General features: G+C 38.1%; 3 pseudogenes; 2 read left to right on the top strand and 1 right to left on the bottom strand.

The window, feature by feature from the left end:
- Positions 1 to 13,095: 13,095 nt before the first annotated feature.
- LOC146035531 (5S ribosomal RNA) lies at positions 13,096 to 13,215 on the bottom strand (annotated as a pseudogene).
- A 1,724-nt stretch (positions 13,216 to 14,939) lies between these two features.
- LOC146035516 (5S ribosomal RNA) lies at positions 14,940 to 15,059 on the top strand (annotated as a pseudogene).
- Positions 15,060 to 19,719: 4,660 nt separating this feature from the next.
- Positions 19,720 to 19,839, top strand: LOC146035511 (5S ribosomal RNA; annotated as a pseudogene).
- The last annotated feature ends 854 nt before the right edge of the window (positions 19,840 to 20,693 follow it).

The raw sequence follows: 20,693 nt of genomic DNA, 5'->3' as shown, positions 1-20,693 counted from the left end.
ATTATGAAGCCTGTGGTTTGGTCAACGTGCACACTAGGGCCACATATAGGATATTTATGATAACAAAAGAATTGGGGGAATCAATTTTTAGTCACATTTCTCTAGTAAAATCTACTGTGTTCCTTAGAAAAATGTATTAAAATTGCAAATCTGCAAAAAAAATGAAATTTTGAAATTTCACCTACACTTTGTTTCAATTCCTGTGAAACACCTAAAGGGTTAACAAACTTCCAAAATGCTGTTTTGAATACTGTGAGGGGTGCAGTTTTTGAAATGGCATCATTTATGGGGGTGTCTCACATACAGGTCCCTCAAAGTCACATCAGAACTGAACTGGTCCCTAAAAAAATCAGTGTTTGAAATTTTCTTGAAAATTTGAAAATTTGCTATTCATATTGTAAGCCTCCTAGTGTCCAAAAAAATTAAAAGGAAGTTGAAATAATGATGGAAACATAAAGTAGACATATGGTCTATGTTAGTTATTAACTATTTTGAGTGGTATGATTATTTGTCTCACAAGCAGAAAAATTAACATTTTGCAAATTGCTAAATTTTCCATTTTTTTACGACATTTTGGTATTTTTCACAAAAAAACACAGACTGTATCGACCCAAATTTACCACTACTTTGAAGTACAATGTGTCACGAGAAAACAATCTCAAAATCACTGGGATAAGTAAAAGCAAAAAAAAGTTATCCCCACTTAAGTGATACATGTCAGATTTGAAAAAAAAAGGGCTCTGTCAGGAAGGCAAAAACATGCTGTGTCAGGAAGGGGTTAAATATGAGAACAGGTAATATAGCAGATTATACAGGTGAGATGCTATAATAAAGTATTAGAGATGAGAACAAGTAATATATCAGATTATAAAGGTGGGATGCTGTAATACAGAATTAGAGATGAGAACAAGTAATATAGCAGATTATACAGGTGAGATGCATTAATAGAGTATTAGAGATGAGAACAAGTAATATAGCAGATTATACAGGTGAGATGCATTAATACAGTATTAGAGATGAGAACAAGTAATATAGCAGATTATAGAGGTGAGATGCTGTAATACAGTATTAGAGATGAGAACAGGTAATATAGCAGATTATACAGGTGAGATGCTGTAATACAGTATTAGAGATGAGAACAGGTAATATAGCAGATTATACAGGTGAGATGCTGTAATACAGTATTAGAGATGAGAACAAGTAATATAGCAGATTATACAGGTGAGATGCTTTAATACAGTATTAGAGATGAGAACAGGTAATATACCAGATTATACAGGTGGGAGGTTGTAATAAAGTATTAGAGATGAGAACAAGTAATATAGCAGATTATACAGGTGAGATGCTGTAATACAGTATTAGAGATGAGAACAGGTAATATAGCAGATTATACAGGTGAGATGCTGTAATACAGTATTAGAGATGAGAACAAGTAATGTAGCAGATTATATAGGTGATATGCAGTAATACAGTATTAGAGATGAGAACAAGTAATATAGCAGATTATAAAGGTGAGATGCTGTAACACAGTATTAGAGATAAGAACAAGTAATGTAGCAGATTATATAGATGATATGCAGTAATACACTATTAGAGATGAGAACAAGTAAAATAGCCGATTATACAGGTAAGATGGTGTAATACAGTATTAGAGATGAGAACAAGTAATACAGCAGATTATAAAGGTGTGATATAATTTAATACAGTATTAGAAATGAGGACAAGTAATAAAGCATATTATAAAGGAGGGATGCTGTAATACAGAATTAGAGATGAGAACAAGTAATATAGCAGATTATACTGTACAGGTGAGATGCAGTAATACAGTATTAGAGATGAGAACAAGTAATATAGCAGATTATACAGGTGCTAGATATACAACGACAGTCTCTGCCACCTTTCTGAGACTATTACTGAGATATCCACATCACAGGACACTTCTTTGCAAACTCTGCGGATCCACTCAAATGCGGTCCTGTGACCAGTGGACTGCAATTCTGGGTTCACTGAGCATACAGAGGAACGCTCACAGGCAGTGGGCTAATTACACCCAGATAAAGCGGCATATTGGCAGAGATACCATCTATAGGAGAAACTACCTGTGCGGCTATACCTTGGAGAAATATATCTCACAGGAATCAAGGTAACCAGGGTGACCCATTTTTCTTGACCATTATTAATGGTCAATACTTTATCTTTTTTCTGGTATTGGACCAAACTACATTAGGGCCGCTCATTCTCTACCTCTGCCCGTTGGCAAGTGGGGGAAAGCAGCGCTCTGTTGGAGGGGAGCCCATTACATTATTCTATACTTTCTGTATTTAGGATACACCCATCCAGACTATCTGACTAAAACAGCTCCCTGCACTGGACTTAGTCTATCAGGGGACTGTGTGTCAAGACCCTGGACAGGAGATATCCTCTAAAAACTCCACCTAGGCAATTATATCACTACCACTCGCTCACTTGCCTAGAAGTAAACGGTGCCGGGCAAGAAGCAGCGGTGGGAAAGGTATAGTGGAGATTTCGTCTCCTTTCTTATCTTTATTGGGTCACCTTGGCTGATTTATATCACATTTATTATTATATTGGGAGTATAATTACAGTCAGCCAGCAAACACTTCTGTGTACCTTATATTCATTACATTGTGTGCAGATGTATATCACATCTATTATGATATTGGGGGTATAATTACAGTCAGCCAGCAAGCACTTCTGTGTAGCCTATTTTTTACATTGTGTGCAGCAGAATTATTCTCCTTATCTCCTCGTTTAAGTAGACTAATTGCCAACGATAATACATATAATACTGGCAATTTTTAGTACAAGTATATTGAAATTTTAGTACAAGTATATTGATATTGAAATTGTATTATCACTTTATCTTTCTGTTGAAAATCTACATGAACAGATTTTAACAGTTAAGTGTGTTTAAAATTGTTATTTATTGATGTAACTTCTTCTTGATACAGTAGATATTAAGTGTCTGTGACAAATATGCTGATTGAAGGTCACACCATAGACCTTGTCAATACATTGTATCATCTTTCTTAGAGTGAAGGCTTTTCAAGAGATTATACTAGTCATATCCTAGCCGATTGCGGCAGTGACTGAGAAACCATACCATACCACCATATCTCTTACACACTGTACGATATAGTACCTTTATCTATATACTTTCAAATTGTAACATCACTATATCTTTCTGTTGAAAATCTACAGGAACAGAATTCAACAGCCAAGTGTGTTTAAAGTTGTTGTGTATTGACATAATCTCTCTTTGATACAGTAGGAATTAAATGTTTTGTGATACATGTACTGATTGAGGGTTATATTACAGATCTTGTCAATACACTGTATCATTTTTTTAGACTCTTTTTTGAGTGGTTGCTTTCAAATTATTATATTAGTCACACCTTAGCCGATTGCAGCAGCTACTGAGAACCATACAACACTACTGTATCTCCTACACACTGTACGATATAGTGCTTTGGATATAGTACTTTTTCCTATATATTTTTCGCGTGTTGTTAAACTTTAAGTGACATCGTATCACTAATTTAGAAAGGTTAAACTGTGCAAATTTGCACGTATATGTTCTTTGTTGTGTTGTCTGTTATGTAGTTTTGTGACATTTCTTTTTCATATCTAATAATAATTAAAAGCTAAGTTTTAAATTTAACAAAAAGCGTGCCCCCACAAAGAGAGAGTACTTTCTTTCCTATCTTGTTCGCACTTACACATAGGGCAGATACACACAACACACACACAGAATATACCTCTAACAGCACAACACACACCCACATTCACCACACACACCCAAAAAACAGTACGACACACACAAAACACACACTTAAACATTGCACAGATACACAAAGACACAACACACACATACTGTATATACGTAGCACACCTCACACACTTACGCATTGGACAGATACATACAATACAACACACACACAACCACATACACTACAACACACACACACAAAAACAGTACAACACACACAAACACACAGAACACGTAAAAAATAATTTGCCGTTTATTTAACAGTCTGTACCGGCAAATAAAAACTGTACCTAATGTACCGTTTCTACTTTGTTCCCCATATCCGTCTCTCCAGTCCTCCAGCCTGTCACTGCGCTCCCCGGCCAGTTGCACTGAGAAATATTTGTCCTGGCCAATGCACCCATTGATCAATACAAAGTGGGTACACTGCACTCACCCTGTTAGTCAGTTGGATATCAGGCACTGCTCTGCCTTAAGGGTTTCCCAGACTCTTTTGGTTCATAGATAATGTTTGGTCGATGGGCATGAGCGCTGCATGCATTTGTTTGAATGTTATGAGTGTAAGAAGTTGAAGAATAAGACGTGAAAAAAATATGTGTACATAGAAGTACAGTACAATCAAGAAATGAAAGTAGGATTAAAAAATAAATTCTGATTCAAACTGATAATTGTTTGGATGGCGGTGGGTTGTGAAACAAATCTATAGGTGGAGGGGGTATATATATTGTGGGCATAATTGGTGTTTGGTACACCTACAGGGGGTCCCCAGTTGATGAGAAATTCTCACTACAGTGTCACCGTAGGGGGATTTCCAATTGGGGTTCAGGTGCTTTACAATCCCGTTGGTCTCTTCTCCTGGAGCCTACGGTCTCCCTCATTGATTGATTATCATTAAGGGAGACTGTAAGCTCAAGGTGAAGAGACCTACAGGATTGTAAAGGGTCCCTAAAAGACCACCTGGATCCCAATTGGGAATCACCCTATGGTGACACTGTGACCGTGACACTGTAGTGAAAATCCCATCAATTGAGGGCCCCCTGTAGGTGTAACAAACACCAATTATGCCCACAATATCCATACCCTCACCTATAGATTTGTTTCACAACCCACCCCCTCCAAACAATTATCAGTTTGAATCAGAACTTATTTTTTATTCTTACTTTCATTTCTTGATTGTACTTCTATGTACACTTACATTTTTTTCACGATTTATTGAGTAAATTGTACACTTTGTAACATGCCAATTCTTTTTCTCAGTCTTATTCTTCAACTTCTTAAACTCCAAACCTTATCAATGCATCCATTGATGATTGTGATGGCTGGATCAGTGGATTGGCCCGGCGGGTGTAGGGAAGAATTTGGCCCATTGCACCCATTCCCAGTGGTGCATTACAGTGGTGCGGATAGTGTGCGTCGCGTCATGACATCATGTGGCCAGGCCCGCGGACCTGCTCCCACACTCAGGGACTGCCCCACTGTTTGGTAGAGATGCTCGGTGCATGTGCTTTACAGATCCCCAGACCTCAGAGACTACTGCAGGCAGGTTCGGTGAGGGGAGTGGCAGTGGCAGAGAGCAGTGAATTTTTAATTAATTATGGCACGGTAAGTAACGCCCACCCCGGACCCCACGCACTCAGCGCCTGTAATTACACACCCTAGAAACTGTACCATTGAAAGTATAGAAATTGAGGTGTGGACATGTCCCTTTCTGATTTTGTACCGATTTCTGAACCTCAGATGTTGGAGGATATGTCATACAGTAGGTGCTAAATCTCAGGAGTGGATGTGGAATTCATCAACACATACAAGTTATCAACTCAGGAGCGTTGTGTTTCAAACAACAACACCACACCTGATTTCATTGCCGTCATTGAGTATCAATGCAAACACATTCTAACATTATGGTGGAATCTATAACAAATTACAATCTTAGGTCTTTGGCACAGCATACTGTAAGATTACATTTTTCAGCAATTTTGGAAATAAAGAAACCCCAAGGTTTTCCCGGGCAACGCCGGGCGGGTCAGCAAGTTTAACTAATAAAGTAACAAGACTGTGACTGAGTTATGTGAGTAAGCTGTATTCACGGGTCTAGAGAATGTGCAGAACGGGAATAGGAATGTTAATGAACTGGAAGGCACCACTCAAAGTTATCTGGTCTCATGGCAACGTCACTTAAATAAACAAATAAATATATTTATGGGTCAGCCTTGCTGCACTACACTTTGTATAATGTTTTGAAAATACACCGTTTTTTCTTCAACTCAAACTACGTGAGTGCTGGTCTGTTTCCTAACCTGGTTCCCAGGATAGGTAAGTGCTGTCTATCATTATCCCTCTTGGATCCTGCACCGCATCATTCCTTAAACATCTGAGTGCCGTTTTGCTTCTCTCTCTCTCTCTCTCTCTCTCTCTATATATATATATATATATACATATATATATATATATATATATATATATAAATGGGGGGATCCCCTTCCTGCGCTTATAATGTGGGAGCAGCACCTCTGAGGAGTCATCTGTTAGGCAAGACCCAAAGAATAAAAATGGAAAAGGGGGAGTTTTCAGAGGGCGCTTTTGATAATCAAACAATCACTTTCAGTTGACATTAACATTTAATATAAAATGTATAAACATATAAAAAGCCCAAATCAGGGTATAAAATGTACACAAGGTGGTACCGACCAAAACTATGTTTGTTCTATACAAGAGTATTCGTAGACGGGTATTTCAATATCAGTCTTGATACAATTCAGGGCAACAAAGATTCGTCCTCAGATTGAATGAATGTTATGGGATTTGTAGAATGAAAAAAATCACCAAAATAATGTCATAATGGAGCAGTAGCATACAGCAGGGGTTCACCACAGTGAACAGAAAGAGTGATTGGGGTGCGCAACCTAATACATAAAATGTACCTCCCAGTTGAAATTAAATTAAAATCAGAAATACATTCTAGAAATCATTTCCATGTGTCCAATGTTGGGTGTATTCGCAATGATTATGCACAGTCCGTTTTAAGATGAATAATCTTTTCATTGCATGAAATACCCGACGTGTTTCGTCAATACCACATCATCAGGGGTAAAACTGATGTGAACAGTGATCCTAACAAGTATCCAAGCTGATCAATAAGATTTATTGTTCCACATTTTAAATAAACATCAATAATTTATTGTGGATTTAGTCAACCAGTTTGGAATGATTCTGGTTGTTATGGGTAATCTTCTGAGATAAATTACCTATGTTGGTCAGGACACTTTCAAAATAGCAACCTCCTCATCCAACATTCAGGAATGGGGGCCCATTGTACCAAATGTACTTTTTTGTCTTTTTTTTCCCCATATCCATCTCTCCAGTCCTCCAGGCTGACAATGCGCTCCCCGGCTGGCGGCACTGAGAAATCTTTGTCCTGGCCAATGCACCCATTAATTTATACAAAGTGGGTACACTGCACTCACCCTGTTAGTAAATTGGATGTTAGGCACTGCTCTGCCTTAACGGTGTCCCAGACCCTTTTGGTTCATAGATGTTTTTTGGTCGATGGCCATGAGTGCTGCCTGTATTTGTTTGAATGTTATGAGTGTAAGAAGTTGAAGAATAAGACTGAGATGAAGATTTGTCACATTAAAGTGTACAATGTACTCAATAAATCTTACTCAGGAAATTTTCATTGGGAATTGGGAATCACCCTACAGTGACACTATGATGGTGACACTGTAGTAACAATTATCCAACAATTGGGGAGCCCATGTAGGAGTACCAAAGACCAATTAAGCCCACAATATCCACACCCCCTCCTATTGATTTAATTCACAATTCACCCCATTCAAACAATTATCAATTTGAACTTATTTTTTAATCCTACTTTCATTTCTTGATTGTATTTCTATGTACAACTGTTTTTTTTTTACAATTTATCGAGTAAATTGTATACTTTAACATGGAAAATCTTCATCTCAATCTTGTTCTTCAACTTCTTACACTGATAACATTCATACAAATAGATACAGCGCTCATGCCCCTTAACCAAACATTATCAATGCACGAGTTGATGCTTGCAATGGCTGGATCGGTGTATTTGCCCGGCTGGTGTAGGGAAGAATTTGGCCCATAGCGTCCTATACCCAGAGGTGCATTGCGGTTCGGGTAGCATTTGTATAGTCATGATGTCACATGGCCAGGCCTTTGGACCTGCTCCTGCACTCAGGGGCTGCCCCACTGTTTGGTAGGGATGCCCGGTGCATGCGCTTCACAGATATCCAAACATCAGAAACTGTTGCAGCAACTCTGTGGTGGGAGCGGCAGTGGCAGGTAGCAGAGAATGTTTTATTAATTATGACGCAGTAAGTAACTCCCACCATGGTCTCCATGCACCCAGTGCCTGTAATTACATATCCTAGAAACTGTACCATTGAAAGTATAGAAATAGAGGTGTGGCCATGCCCCCTTTCCAGTTGCCACACCCCTTTCTGATTTTGTACCAATTTCTGACCATCAGATGTTGGAGGGTATGTCATAGGTGCTAAATCTCAGGAGTGAATGTGGGATTCATCAACCATTTCAAACAACAACACCACACCTGACTTCATTGCTGTCATTGCGTATCAATGCAAATACATTCTAACATTATGGTGGAGGCTTTAACAAATTGCAATCTTAGGTCTTTGGCACAGTATAAGATGAAATTTGACAGCAATTTTGGAAATAAAAAAATCCCAAGGTTTTCCTGGGCAATGTAAGGTTTTCTGCCTATATACTGTATAGGCAGAATCTGCACTGCAATTCAGGTAGAAGGTACAACTGTGGGGTGCTCCATTTAATGTAACTCACTATGTGTACCATATATAACTGTAGGGCGCAGACACCTGTGTATCTACATAACAGAGCACACTCCAAACGTCAGGGAAAAGTGTCCAAAAAGTAGTTTTAATACATCACCATTAGCCGATGTTTCAGACCAAACAAACAGTCCTTTTTCAAGACAGCTTACAAGACATCAGAACAGCAGAGCTGCCCACTGCTCTGCTGTTCTGAGGTCTTGTAAGCTTTCTTGAAGAATGTTTTATAAACACAGTATATAGAAGGAGTGCAGATTAACGGTAAAGGTTCCCTGTATGGAAGATGACGGTATTATGTTACTAATACAGATGTAGGAGCCACTGTACGTGAGACCAGCAGTCTGTATACTCACCTTGTGTACATGTGTTTTAAAAACAGTTTTTGTTCCATTTTTGTTGAAAAATAAAAACATATCATGTAACGCTTGTGCCATAATGGACACAGCGAGATGTACTCTGTAGGGAAGCGCATCATTACTAGACTTTACTCCAAAATTAATCTTAACCTCTGATGTACAGTTCCTAGGTGGATCATCAATATAAATTTTAAAATAGTAATTTTTTAATTTATTTTTAGAACTGCAGTAGTAATGAGTTATCCAGATATCCTCCAATAATGGGTCAAATATTTGATTGAACGCTTGGAAATTTTCTAGATATTCCTGTTCCCCAGGGATGTCATGTAGAGGAAGTGAAAGAACAAGACTGCAGTTAGCTGGGACTCCATTCCCTACATCAAATGTAATCTCTGGGACATGTGACCATGAAGTTGGAAGAATAAATGTCTTATTATCAAATGCTTGTGCCAGTCTATGGATAAACCCTACAAAGTACATTGAATTTGTGCCACAGATTATTATTATCTCGGTAATAGAACGCTGAATAACATTTCTAATAGCTGACATTTTAGGATCATCTGCTCCAACTACTTGTACCATGAATTCAGTGCATATTGCATGATCAGATAACTGTCTGTTGAGTTGTTGGAGCTCCCGCCCTCCACTGTCATCATCTGATGAAATGATCCCGACCCAATTCCACCCAAAATAATTCACTATCAGAGCAATTGACTCAATTTCCTTGTTATTGTTGTGAATTGTTCGATAAAAATGTGGATAAATCCTTCTGTCACTGAGCTCAGGGTCCTTTGCTCCATAACTGATCTAGAAATGGCATCAACATATAAATACATGATAGGAAAATTAGGTAAAACTCAGTATATTCTTTTCTTTTACATTTACTATATGGAGAACTTCAGTACCTTTCTGTGTTTCACCTAGATGGGTACAATTATCTCTACAGTATGTATGGTTATACAATTACAACTGTGAAGGTATGAATAATATACAGTAATTGGGAAAATGTAGTTATCTGAACATTAGACAGAAATATAACAGCACAGTCCCCTAATGAGATTATTGGATTCTATTCTGCACAGCAAGGCTTAACCTGGTCCTGGAGAGGTGGGGTAAATCAGTCCCCTTGTTTCTGTTATATAATGCTTTTCTGTTAGATTTGCTGTACAGGGCCAAGGTGATGTTTGAACTAGTTCCACTTCACCATTACAGGAAGTGGAACTCAGTTCCACTACCTCCCCCCCACTTAAATCCATGCTGCACATATACTTTGCAGAACAATACACTACAGGTCCCGGCTTGTTTACAGCTGACTGTTTCACCCATATAGTCTACATTACTCTATCAAGAGTATATATGACCAGTATGTGGAGTAGTCTCCACCCTTCTCAGCCTAGCCACCTCCTGGGCTTCAGTATCCTGGCTGCATTGATGATCTCCTCTGTTATGGGGACAAAGTAGACCAAATCAATCTGATCATCAGGTATAGTACCAAAAGATTGGATAATAGAAGAGGTAGTGCCAATATTCAAAAAAGGAAAAAAGGAAGATCCCGCTAATTACAGACCCGTTAGTTTAACATCAATTGTGGGTAAAGTCTTTGAAGGATTTTTAAGGGATGGTATCCAGGAATATTTAGACCATCACCGTCTACTCAGTACTAACCAACATGGGTTCGTGAAAAATCGTTCATGCCGAACTAATCTACTAGGGTTCTATGAAGAGGTTAGCAAAAACCTCGATAATGGAAATGCTGTAGATGTGATTTTCCTAGATTTTGCTAAAGCATTTGATACTGTCCCACACAAGAGATTGATTAACAAAATGGAGAACCTAGGATTGGGTGAAAATATCTGCAGATGGGTAGGGAATTAGCTATGTAATAGAGAACAAAGAGTGGTTGTGAATGGTGCCGTATCAGATACGATACCGGTACTAAGTGGAGTGCCCCAGGGTTCGATTTTGGGGCCCATTTTGTTTAACATTTTTATTAACGATATTGGGATAGGGTTACTCAGCAATGTATCCATCTTTGCGGACGATACAAAACTTAGCAAAGTCATCAAATCATCAGAAGACGTCACCATGCTTCAAAAGGATCTTGCAATTCTAGATGAGTGGGCAAAAAAATGGAAGATGAGGTTCAATGTAGATAAATGTAAGGTTGTGCACCTTGGGAGACACAACCAGTGTGCAAGTTACAACCTTAGCGGAGAGGAACTGGGTAATTCCATACTTGAAAAGGATCTAGGAGTCCAAATAGACAGCAAACTGGGATGTAGTACCCATTGTAATGTAGCTACAAAAAAGGCCAAAACATTTTTGGCATGTATTAAGAGGGGAATGGAAACTAGGGATTTAAGGGTAATTATACCACTGTATAAAGCATTGGTGAGACCTCACCTCGAGTACGGAGTGCAGTTCTGGGCCCCACACTATAAAAAGGACATCATAGAATTAGAAAAAGTCGAAAGGAGAGCAACAAAGCTTATTAGGGGAATGGAGAATTTAAGCTATGGGGAGAGATTAAGCAATTTGGGACTATTTACATTGGAAAAGAGACGTTTAAGGGGGGACATGCTCAACATGTACAAGTATATCAAGGGCCAATATAAGGAACTGTCACACACCCTCTTTTCTACTATAAAGGAATCTAGGACACGATGGCATGAGTATAGATTAGAAGAAAAAAGATTTCATTAAGCTAGTAGAAAGAATTTCTTTACGGTCAGAACAGTCAAACTCTGGAACTCTCTTCCCAGAGAGGTGGTAACGGCTGGCTCATTAAATGCGTTCAAGGCAAAGTTGGACAAACATTTCCTGGAGAAAAACATCCATGGGTACAAATAAGAAATATAATCTAGACAATGGATAAAGATAGCGGCGACTAATTGTTTAAAAACGGATTAAAAAGAGGTACTGATCTGGAATGAAAAAATCTTTTAGAGGTATTCTTATAAAAATAATAAATTTATTTCAAAGGGGTAAAAAAAGAGGAATTTTCTTAATAAAACAATATGGACAATATATAGACAAGCATATAAATATAAGTATAAAAATGAAAGAATATATGAGATAAAATCGCTTAACTTAAGGATGTATTTGGAGGCTAGGATCACCCAACGCGTTTCGTCCTGTCAGACTTCATCAAGGGGTGGGGAACAACTGAGACCTGACTGATATTTATACCTCTGTACTAGCCAAGACATTATGACATCACATCCTGTCATTAAATGGGTCATTAGTTTCTAAATAAATAGCTAGCTCAAGTAGCGTTGCGGGACAAAGTTCATAATAAACACCACAAGCGCGCTAGGTAGGGCACCATAATAAAAATCTAAAAAGTCTCGTCATAGAGGAAGAATCCATAGTTTCTTTCTAATTGCGGCACTTCCGCCACACATCCGGTATCCCGGACTTTCTATTGCGCATGCGCGGCCCGTCCATAGCCGCGATTCACTCTGTGTGCCACACTTCCGTCTGGGGATGCGCCTGCGTGGTTGGAGTTCCCTGGACATCATAGGGAATCTGTGTATGTTGACGGAGTGTCCGTTTCTGTCTGAGAAAACGATTCACGGCGGCCATTTTCTAGAAGGCTCCGTGATCTTGCTCCAATCGTAAGGAGCCGCGGCCATCTTGTCAGCGTTGCTTACGCTGATAATTCATCATAGAAAAATAAACAAAAGAACACTTGTAAATATTTGATCATATCAGAGTTTTACGATGCAAATTTCGGTGATAATATAATCATTATTATTAAGTGGTATGTTTTGTAAATAATCCAGATAACAAAAATAGAATATAGTGATAGTAGTATTAATTGTGAAATAGATATTAAATACTAATATTCATTAAGTAGTAATTTTATAGTATAAGTTAGTGAGTGTGCTTTAGTGTTTAAGTTAAATAAATAATTACATATTAAGATCATATAATTAGATAAATAAATAACGCAGTGTAAATTGAATAAATATTTATATAAATAACGTAGACCATGGTGTATTTATAAAGTGCTTATGTGCCTATATTGTGACTACAATGCTCTAATGGTAATCTATTTGGAAGGTTATGACCCCTGTTTCTTGTTACAATACGTCAATTGCTGTTCCTACAGCACCGGGTTTTCCCAAGAGGTCTCCCATCTTGGTACTGACCTGGCCCAACACTGCTTAGCTTCCAAGATCGGACGGGATTGGGCGTCTCAGAGTGTGGTATGACTGTAGATAAAATTCAGACAAAACAAGAATGCTGGGGAATAACCTTTAATGCTGGTGAAGGGATACATAAGTGAGTATTGTGATACAGTGATAATAAAATATTTATAAAAATGGAGCAATTTCATAACTTTCATTAAAGCCCAGGGGATGCATGGTGTTGAGTTCGAAAATCCAATACATTTCTCTCTGCGACAGTTTATTGGCCAGATCACCACCTCTGGGTCCCAGTTTGACCCACTCAATAGCCTTGAACGTGAGCCCCTCTGGATTCGCATTATGATGGGTGGCGAAGTGTCTATAGATGGCGTGACTGTCTATTTTATTTTTGATGTTGCGGCTGTGTTCCTGTACACGTAATTTGAGTATCCTCTTCGTTTTTCCAACATATTTCAAGTGGCATGGGCATTCAAGTAAATATATAACTGAAGACGTATTACAGTTCATGAAGTCCTTGATCCTGAATTCTTTCTTGTCATTGAAGTCGGTGAAGGTCTTTCTATTGGGGTGAACATATTTACAGATATTGCACTTCCCACATTTGTAGGATCCTGTGCATTTGACCACAGAGTTCTGTTTGGTTTTAGTTGGTAATAAAAGGCTGGGTGCTAGAATGTCCTTAAGATTTTTAGATTTTTTGAAGATTATTTCTGGGTTTGGAGGTAAAATCTCTTTCAATGTTGTATCCATGAGTAGTACATTCCAATGTTTTTTTGGTCGACACCAATAGCTACTTACATTATAAAAGCAGTCATCTACGTAAATGGAAAAACAATATCCCGTATTCCCAATTCCACCGCATCAAAAGGAACTGCAAAAAAGATGAAGACTGTACAAACCAAATAGAGATGTACAAGGAAAGGTTCAAGGAGAAGGAATACCCGATGGAAATTATCCAAGAGGCAATTGAAAAAGTAAATAATGTCAGCAGAGACAATCTCCTGGATTATAAGATAAAAGAGGAGAAGAAAGACTCAGTAGCCTTCATAACCACATACAGCCAGCATGAAATGAAAATAAAACAATGCCTAAAAAAAACATTGGAATGTACTACTCATGGATACAACATTGAAAGAGATTTTACCTCCAAACCCAGAAATAATCTTCAAAAAATCTAAAAATCTTAAGGACATTCTAGCACCCAGCCTTTTATTACCAACTAAAACCAAACAGAACTCTGTGGTCAAATGCACAGGATCCTACAAATGTGGGAAGTGCAATATCTGTAAATATGTTCACCCCAATAGAAAGACCTTCACCGACTTCAATGACAAGAAAGAATTCAGGATCAAGGACTTCATGAACTGTAATACGTCTTCAGTTATATATTTACTTGAATGCCCATGCCACTTGAAATATGTTGGAAAAACGAAGAGGATACTCAAATTACGTGTACAGGAACACAGCCGCAACATCAAAAATAAAATAGACAGTCACGCCATCTATAGACACTTCGCCACCCATCATAATGCGAATCCAGAGGGGCTCACGTTCAAGGCTATTGAGTGGGTCAAACTGGGACCCAGAGGTGGTGATCTGGCCAATAAACTGTCGCAGAGAGAAATGTATTGGATTTTCGAACTCAACACCATGCATCCCCTGGGCTTCAATGAAAGTTATGAAATTGCTCCATTTTTATAAATATTTTATTATCACTGTATCACAATACTCACTTATGTATCCCTTCACCAGCATTAAAGGTTATTCCCCAGCATTCTTGTTTTGTCTGAATTTTATCTACAGTCATACCACACTCTGAGACGCCCAATCCCGTCCGATCTTGGAAGCTAAGCAGTGTTGGGCCAGGTCAGTACCAAGATGGGAGACCTCTTGGGAAAACCCGGTGCTGTAGGAACAGCAATTGACGTATTGTAACAAGAAACAGGGGTCATAACCTTCCAAATAGATTACCATTAGAGCATTGTAGTCACAATATAGGCACATAAGCACTTTATAAATACACCATGGTCTACGTTATTTATATAAATATTTATTCAATTTACACTGCGTTATTTATTTATCTAATTATATGATCTTAATATGTAATTATTTATTTAACTTAAACACTAAAGCACACTCACTAACTTATACTATAAAATTACTACTTAATGAATATTAGTATTTAATATCTATTTCACAATTAATACTACTATCACTATATTCTATTTTTGTTATCTGGATTATTTACAAAACATACCACTTAATAATAATGATTATATTATCACCGAAATTTGCATCGTAAAACTCTGATATGATCAAATATTTACAAGTGTTCTTTTGTTTATTTTTCTATGATGAATTATCAGCGTAAGCAACGCTGACAAGATGGCCGCGGCTCCTTACGATTGGAGCAAGATCACGGAGCCTTCTAGAAAATGGCCGCCGTGAATCGTTTTCTCAGACAGAAACGGACACTCCGTCAACATACACAGATTCCCTATGATGTCCAGGGAACTCCAACCACGCAGGCGCATCCCCAGACGGAAGTGTGGCACACAGAGTGAATCGCGGCTATGGACGGGCCGCGCATGCGCAATAGAAAGTCTGGGATACCGGATGTGTGGCGGAAGTGCCGCAATTAGAAAGAAACTATGGATTCTTCCTCTATGACGAGACTTTTTAGATTTTTATTATGGTGCCCTACCTAGCGCGCTTGTGGTGTTTATTATGAACTTTGTCCCGCAACGCTACTTGAGCTAGCTATTTATTTAGAAACTAATGACCCATTTAATGACAGGATGTGATGTCATAATGTCTTGGCTAGTACAGAGGTATAAATATCAGTCAGGTCTCAGTTGTTCCCCACCCCTTGATGAAGTCTGACAGGACGAAACGCGTTCGGTGATCCTAGCCTCCAAATACATCCTTAAGTTAAGCGATTTTATCTCATATATTCTTTCATTTTTATACTTATATTTATATGCTTGTCTATATATTGTCCATATTGTTTTATTAAGAAAATTCCTCTTTTTTACCCCTTTGAAATAAATTTATTATTTTTATAAGAATACCTCTAAAAGATTTTTTCATTCCAGATCAGTACCTCTTTTTAATCCGTTTTTAAACAATTAGTCGCCGCTATCTTTATCCATTGTCTACATTTTTCTATGAGCAGCTTACCACTGTTTTTTTCTTAAAGACTGGCAGACACCCTTTATTGAGGGAACATTGTTTATTTTATTGAAATTTGGGTAAACACAAGTGGCGCTTCTCATCCAATCTTCACAAACTGTCTTCGGTAATATTTGAGAGGCTGCCTGGTGTACCATATCCCAAACATAGAAATGTTCAGAATTAATGAACGTACCAATAAAAGGAATGACTGGTGCCAAAAATTTTTCAATGAATCTAAAAACACCACTGAACCCGAAACCCCATGCGATCTTGATAATAAATTTTGGGAAATGGAGAGACTCCTAGCAAAAGAGATGAAAGCATGGTGGGAAATTAAAGGTCTGGAGCAATACATCTCGGTAGATAGAATACCAAGAGGTCTTAGATTAACCAAACAACCAACTTTTGGCAACATGGATACTGAATTCATGAAAAAATGGGACACCATTCTGCATGACAGCTCGATTAATCTAATGAGACTAATAGTAAGTGAAAAAAGGAAATCCCTAGTACAACTAGAGGAGGAAATAAAAACCAAGGAAGCCTTACTAAACAACTTCAAGGACAAAGAAGACTACAAAATTAATGAAAAAGTATTGAACAAAAAACTTGAGAGGATGGAGGAGGAAGTGATTAAAAGTAAAGAGAAAAAATTTATAAGAGACAAACAAGACTATGACCAAGGCAAAATTAAGAACTGGAGTCGATTCTCAAATGCACCACATCAACATCGAGACTACCATAAACAAACCAATCATACACCAAGACACAGGAATCAAAGATTCAATAACAGAAATAACGAGTCCCCACGGACTCCATACATAAGGACATTCAACAGATACACACCGTTGCAAAGATTAAAATCAACAGGAGAACAAGAAGATTTTTTATCTTCGGACACGGCCACACGAGTAAGAGAAGTAGTACGTATGAATGTAAAGGAGGACATCAGAATAGCCTCACCTCTAAAAAGAAGGTTCAACGAAGAAGAGGGTCACGAGGCGGCAGGAGGGAGAGAAAACAAGAAAAGATCGCTCATCTAGATGTTCCACCTAAGGGCATATTCAATCTCTCCAAACATAAATTGACCAAGGCAGAAACCACACTATTAAATAAAGGATTGTCCTTTGCCCCCACTGGAGGTATGAATAAATTTGAAACTTATATTGATTTAAATAAATTCATACGGAAACTCACTCTTAAGAGACACTTCGCTAAGAAAGAACACGCAACCATTCAGAACTACGAAAATAGGTCTAACTCAGGCCTGAAACCAAAATCCAGTTACTACCCGATTGAATCCAAAGGCAACAACATTAGTACCTTCTACGACCTAGTGAGAAGAGACCTGTGTGAGATGGACATGGAACCAACTACACACAAGAACCTATCAAACGCAGAAAGAGAGGCCCTAAAGAATCTTAAGGAAAACACAGAAATTGTTTTAAAACAAGCTGATAAAGGGGGGGGATTAGTTATCATGGACAGAGAAGCCTACATATGTGAAGCGATCAGACTTCTGGGGGATACAACATCATATGGAGCATTGAGCCAAGACCCCAAAGATACTTATATTGAAGAATTGAGATTACTCCTCCTACAAGGACTTCGCCAAAATATCATCACGAAAGAGGAGTACCAATATCTTATTAGATCTAATCCCATCACCCCCATATTTTATTTCCTACCTAAGATTCATAAAAGCTTGGTGAATCCACCTGGACGCCCAATAGTGGCAGGGTTTGATTCCCTGACCTCCAACCTGTCCGAATACGTAGACATATTTTTAAGTAAATACGTGAAAGAACTCCCGGCATATCTAAAAGACACAACCACCGTCCTGAACATTTTAAAAGATTTTACCTGGAAGAACACCTTTCATTGGGCCACGATTGATGTACAATCCTTATATACGTGTATCAGCCATCAGTTGGGCATTAAGGCATGTAGCGAATTTCTGGAAGAGGATGATACCCTAACACATCAACACAAGAAATTCATCTGTGACACTATTGAATATATCTTAAGCCATAATTATTTTAAATTTTTAGATCAATTTTATCTCCAGAAATGTGGAACAGCCATGGGCACCATCTTTGCACCAAGCTTCGCCAACCTTTTTATGGGGAGCTGGGAAAGGCGTTTTATTTACACAGATCATGCTTTTAAAGAAAATATTAGATTTTATAAAAGGTACATTGATGACATTTTAATAGTGTGGGAAGGCTCTGAAGAACGTTTTAATGATTTTTTAATCTATATAGAGAACAACCAAATGAATCTTCGTTTTACCTCAAATTTTAATAACATCCAAATCGAGTTCCTAGACCTTATATTGATGGGAGAAGGGAACCAAGTAATAACAAAAAACTTCATCAAGACGGTCGACACCAATAGCTACTTACATTATAAAAGCAGTCATCTACGTAAATGGAAAAACAATATCCCGTATTCCCAATTCCACCGCATCAAAAGGAACTGCAAAAAAGATGAAGACTGTACAAACCAAATAGAGATGTACAAGGAAAGGTTCAAGGAGAAGGAATACCCGATGGAAATTATCCAAGAGGCAATTGAAAAAGTAAATAATGTCAGCAGAGACAATCTCCTGGATTATAAGATAAAAGAGGAGAAGAAAGACTCAGTAGCCTTCATAACCACATACAGCCAGCATGAAATGAAAATAAAACAATGCCTAAAAAAACATTGGAATGTACTACTCATGGATACAACATTGAAAGAGATTTTACCTCCAAACCCAGAAATAATCTTCAAAAAAACTAAAAATCTTAAGGACATTCTAGCACCCAGCCTTTTATTACCAACTAAAACCAAACAGAACTCTGTGGTCAAATGCACAGGATCCTACAAATGTGGGAAGTGCAATATCTGTAAATATGTTCACCCCAATAGAAAGACCTTCACCGACTTCAATGACAAGAAAGAATTCAGGATCAAGGACTTCATGAACTGTAATACGTCTTCAGTTATATATTTACTTGAATGCCCATGCCACTTGAAATATGTTGGAAAAACGAAGAGGATACTCAAATTACGTGTACAGGAACACAGCCGCAACATCAAAAATAAAATAGACAGTCACGCCATCTATAGACACTTCGCCACCCATCATAATGCGAATCCAGAGGGGCTCACGTTCAAGGCTATTGAGTGGGTCAAACTGGGACCCAGAGGTGGTGATCTGGCCAATAAACTGTCGCAGAGAGAAATGTATTGGATTTTCGAACTCAACACCATGCATCCCCTGGGCTTCAATGAAAGTTATGAAATTGCTCCATTTTTATAAATATTTTATTATCACTGTATCACAATACTCACTTATGTATCCCTTCACCAGCATTAAAGGTTATTCCCCAGCATTCTTGTTTTGTCTGAATTTTATCTACAGTCATACCACACTCTGAGACGCCCAATCCCGTCCGATCTTGGAAGCTAAGCAGTGTTGGGCCAGGTCAGTACCAAGATGGGAGACCTCTTGGGAAAACCCGGTGCTGTAGGAACAGCAATTGACGTATTGTAACAAGAAACAGGGGTCATAACCTTCCAAATAGATTACCATTAGAGCATTGTAGTCACAATATAGGCACATAAGCACTTTATAAATACACCATGGTCTACGTTATTTATATAAATATTTATTCAATTTACACTGCGTTATTTATTTATCTAATTATATGATCTTAATATGTAATTATTTATTTAACTTAAACACTAAAGCACACTCACTAACTTATACTATAAAATTACTACTTAATGAATATTAGTATTTAATATCTATTTCACAATTAATACTACTATCACTATATTCTATTTTTGTTATCTGGATTATTTACAAAACATACCACTTAATAATAATGATTATATTATCACCGAAATTTGCATCGTAAAACTCTGATATGATCAAATATTTACAAGTGTTCTTTTGTTTATTTTTCTATGATGAATTATCAGCGTAAGCAACGCTGACAAGATGGCCGCGGCTCCTTACGATTGGAGCAAGATCACGGAGCCTTCTAGAAAATGGCCGCCGTGAATCGTTTTCTCAGACAGAAACGGACACTCCGTCAACATACACAGATTCCCTATGATGTCCAGGGAACTCCAACCACGCAGGCGCATCCCCAGACGGAAGTGTGGCACACAGAGTGAATCGCGGCTATGGACGGGCCGCGCATGCGCAATAGAAAGTCCGGGATACCGGATGTGTGGCGGAAGTGCCGCAATTAGAAAGAAACTATGGATTCTTCCTCTATGACGAGACTTTTTAGATTTTTATTATGGCGCCCTACCTAGCGCGCTTGTGGTGTTTATTATGAACTTTGTCCCGCAACGCTACTTGAGCTAGCTATTTATT

The sequence above is a fragment of the Crinia signifera genome, chromosome 1, assembly GCF_055691185.1.
Source record: "Crinia signifera chromosome 1, ASM5569118v1, whole genome shotgun sequence".
Taxonomy (NCBI): domain Eukaryota; kingdom Metazoa; phylum Chordata; class Amphibia; order Anura; family Myobatrachidae; genus Crinia; species Crinia signifera.
This window is presented reverse-complemented; position numbering and strand designations above follow the sequence as displayed.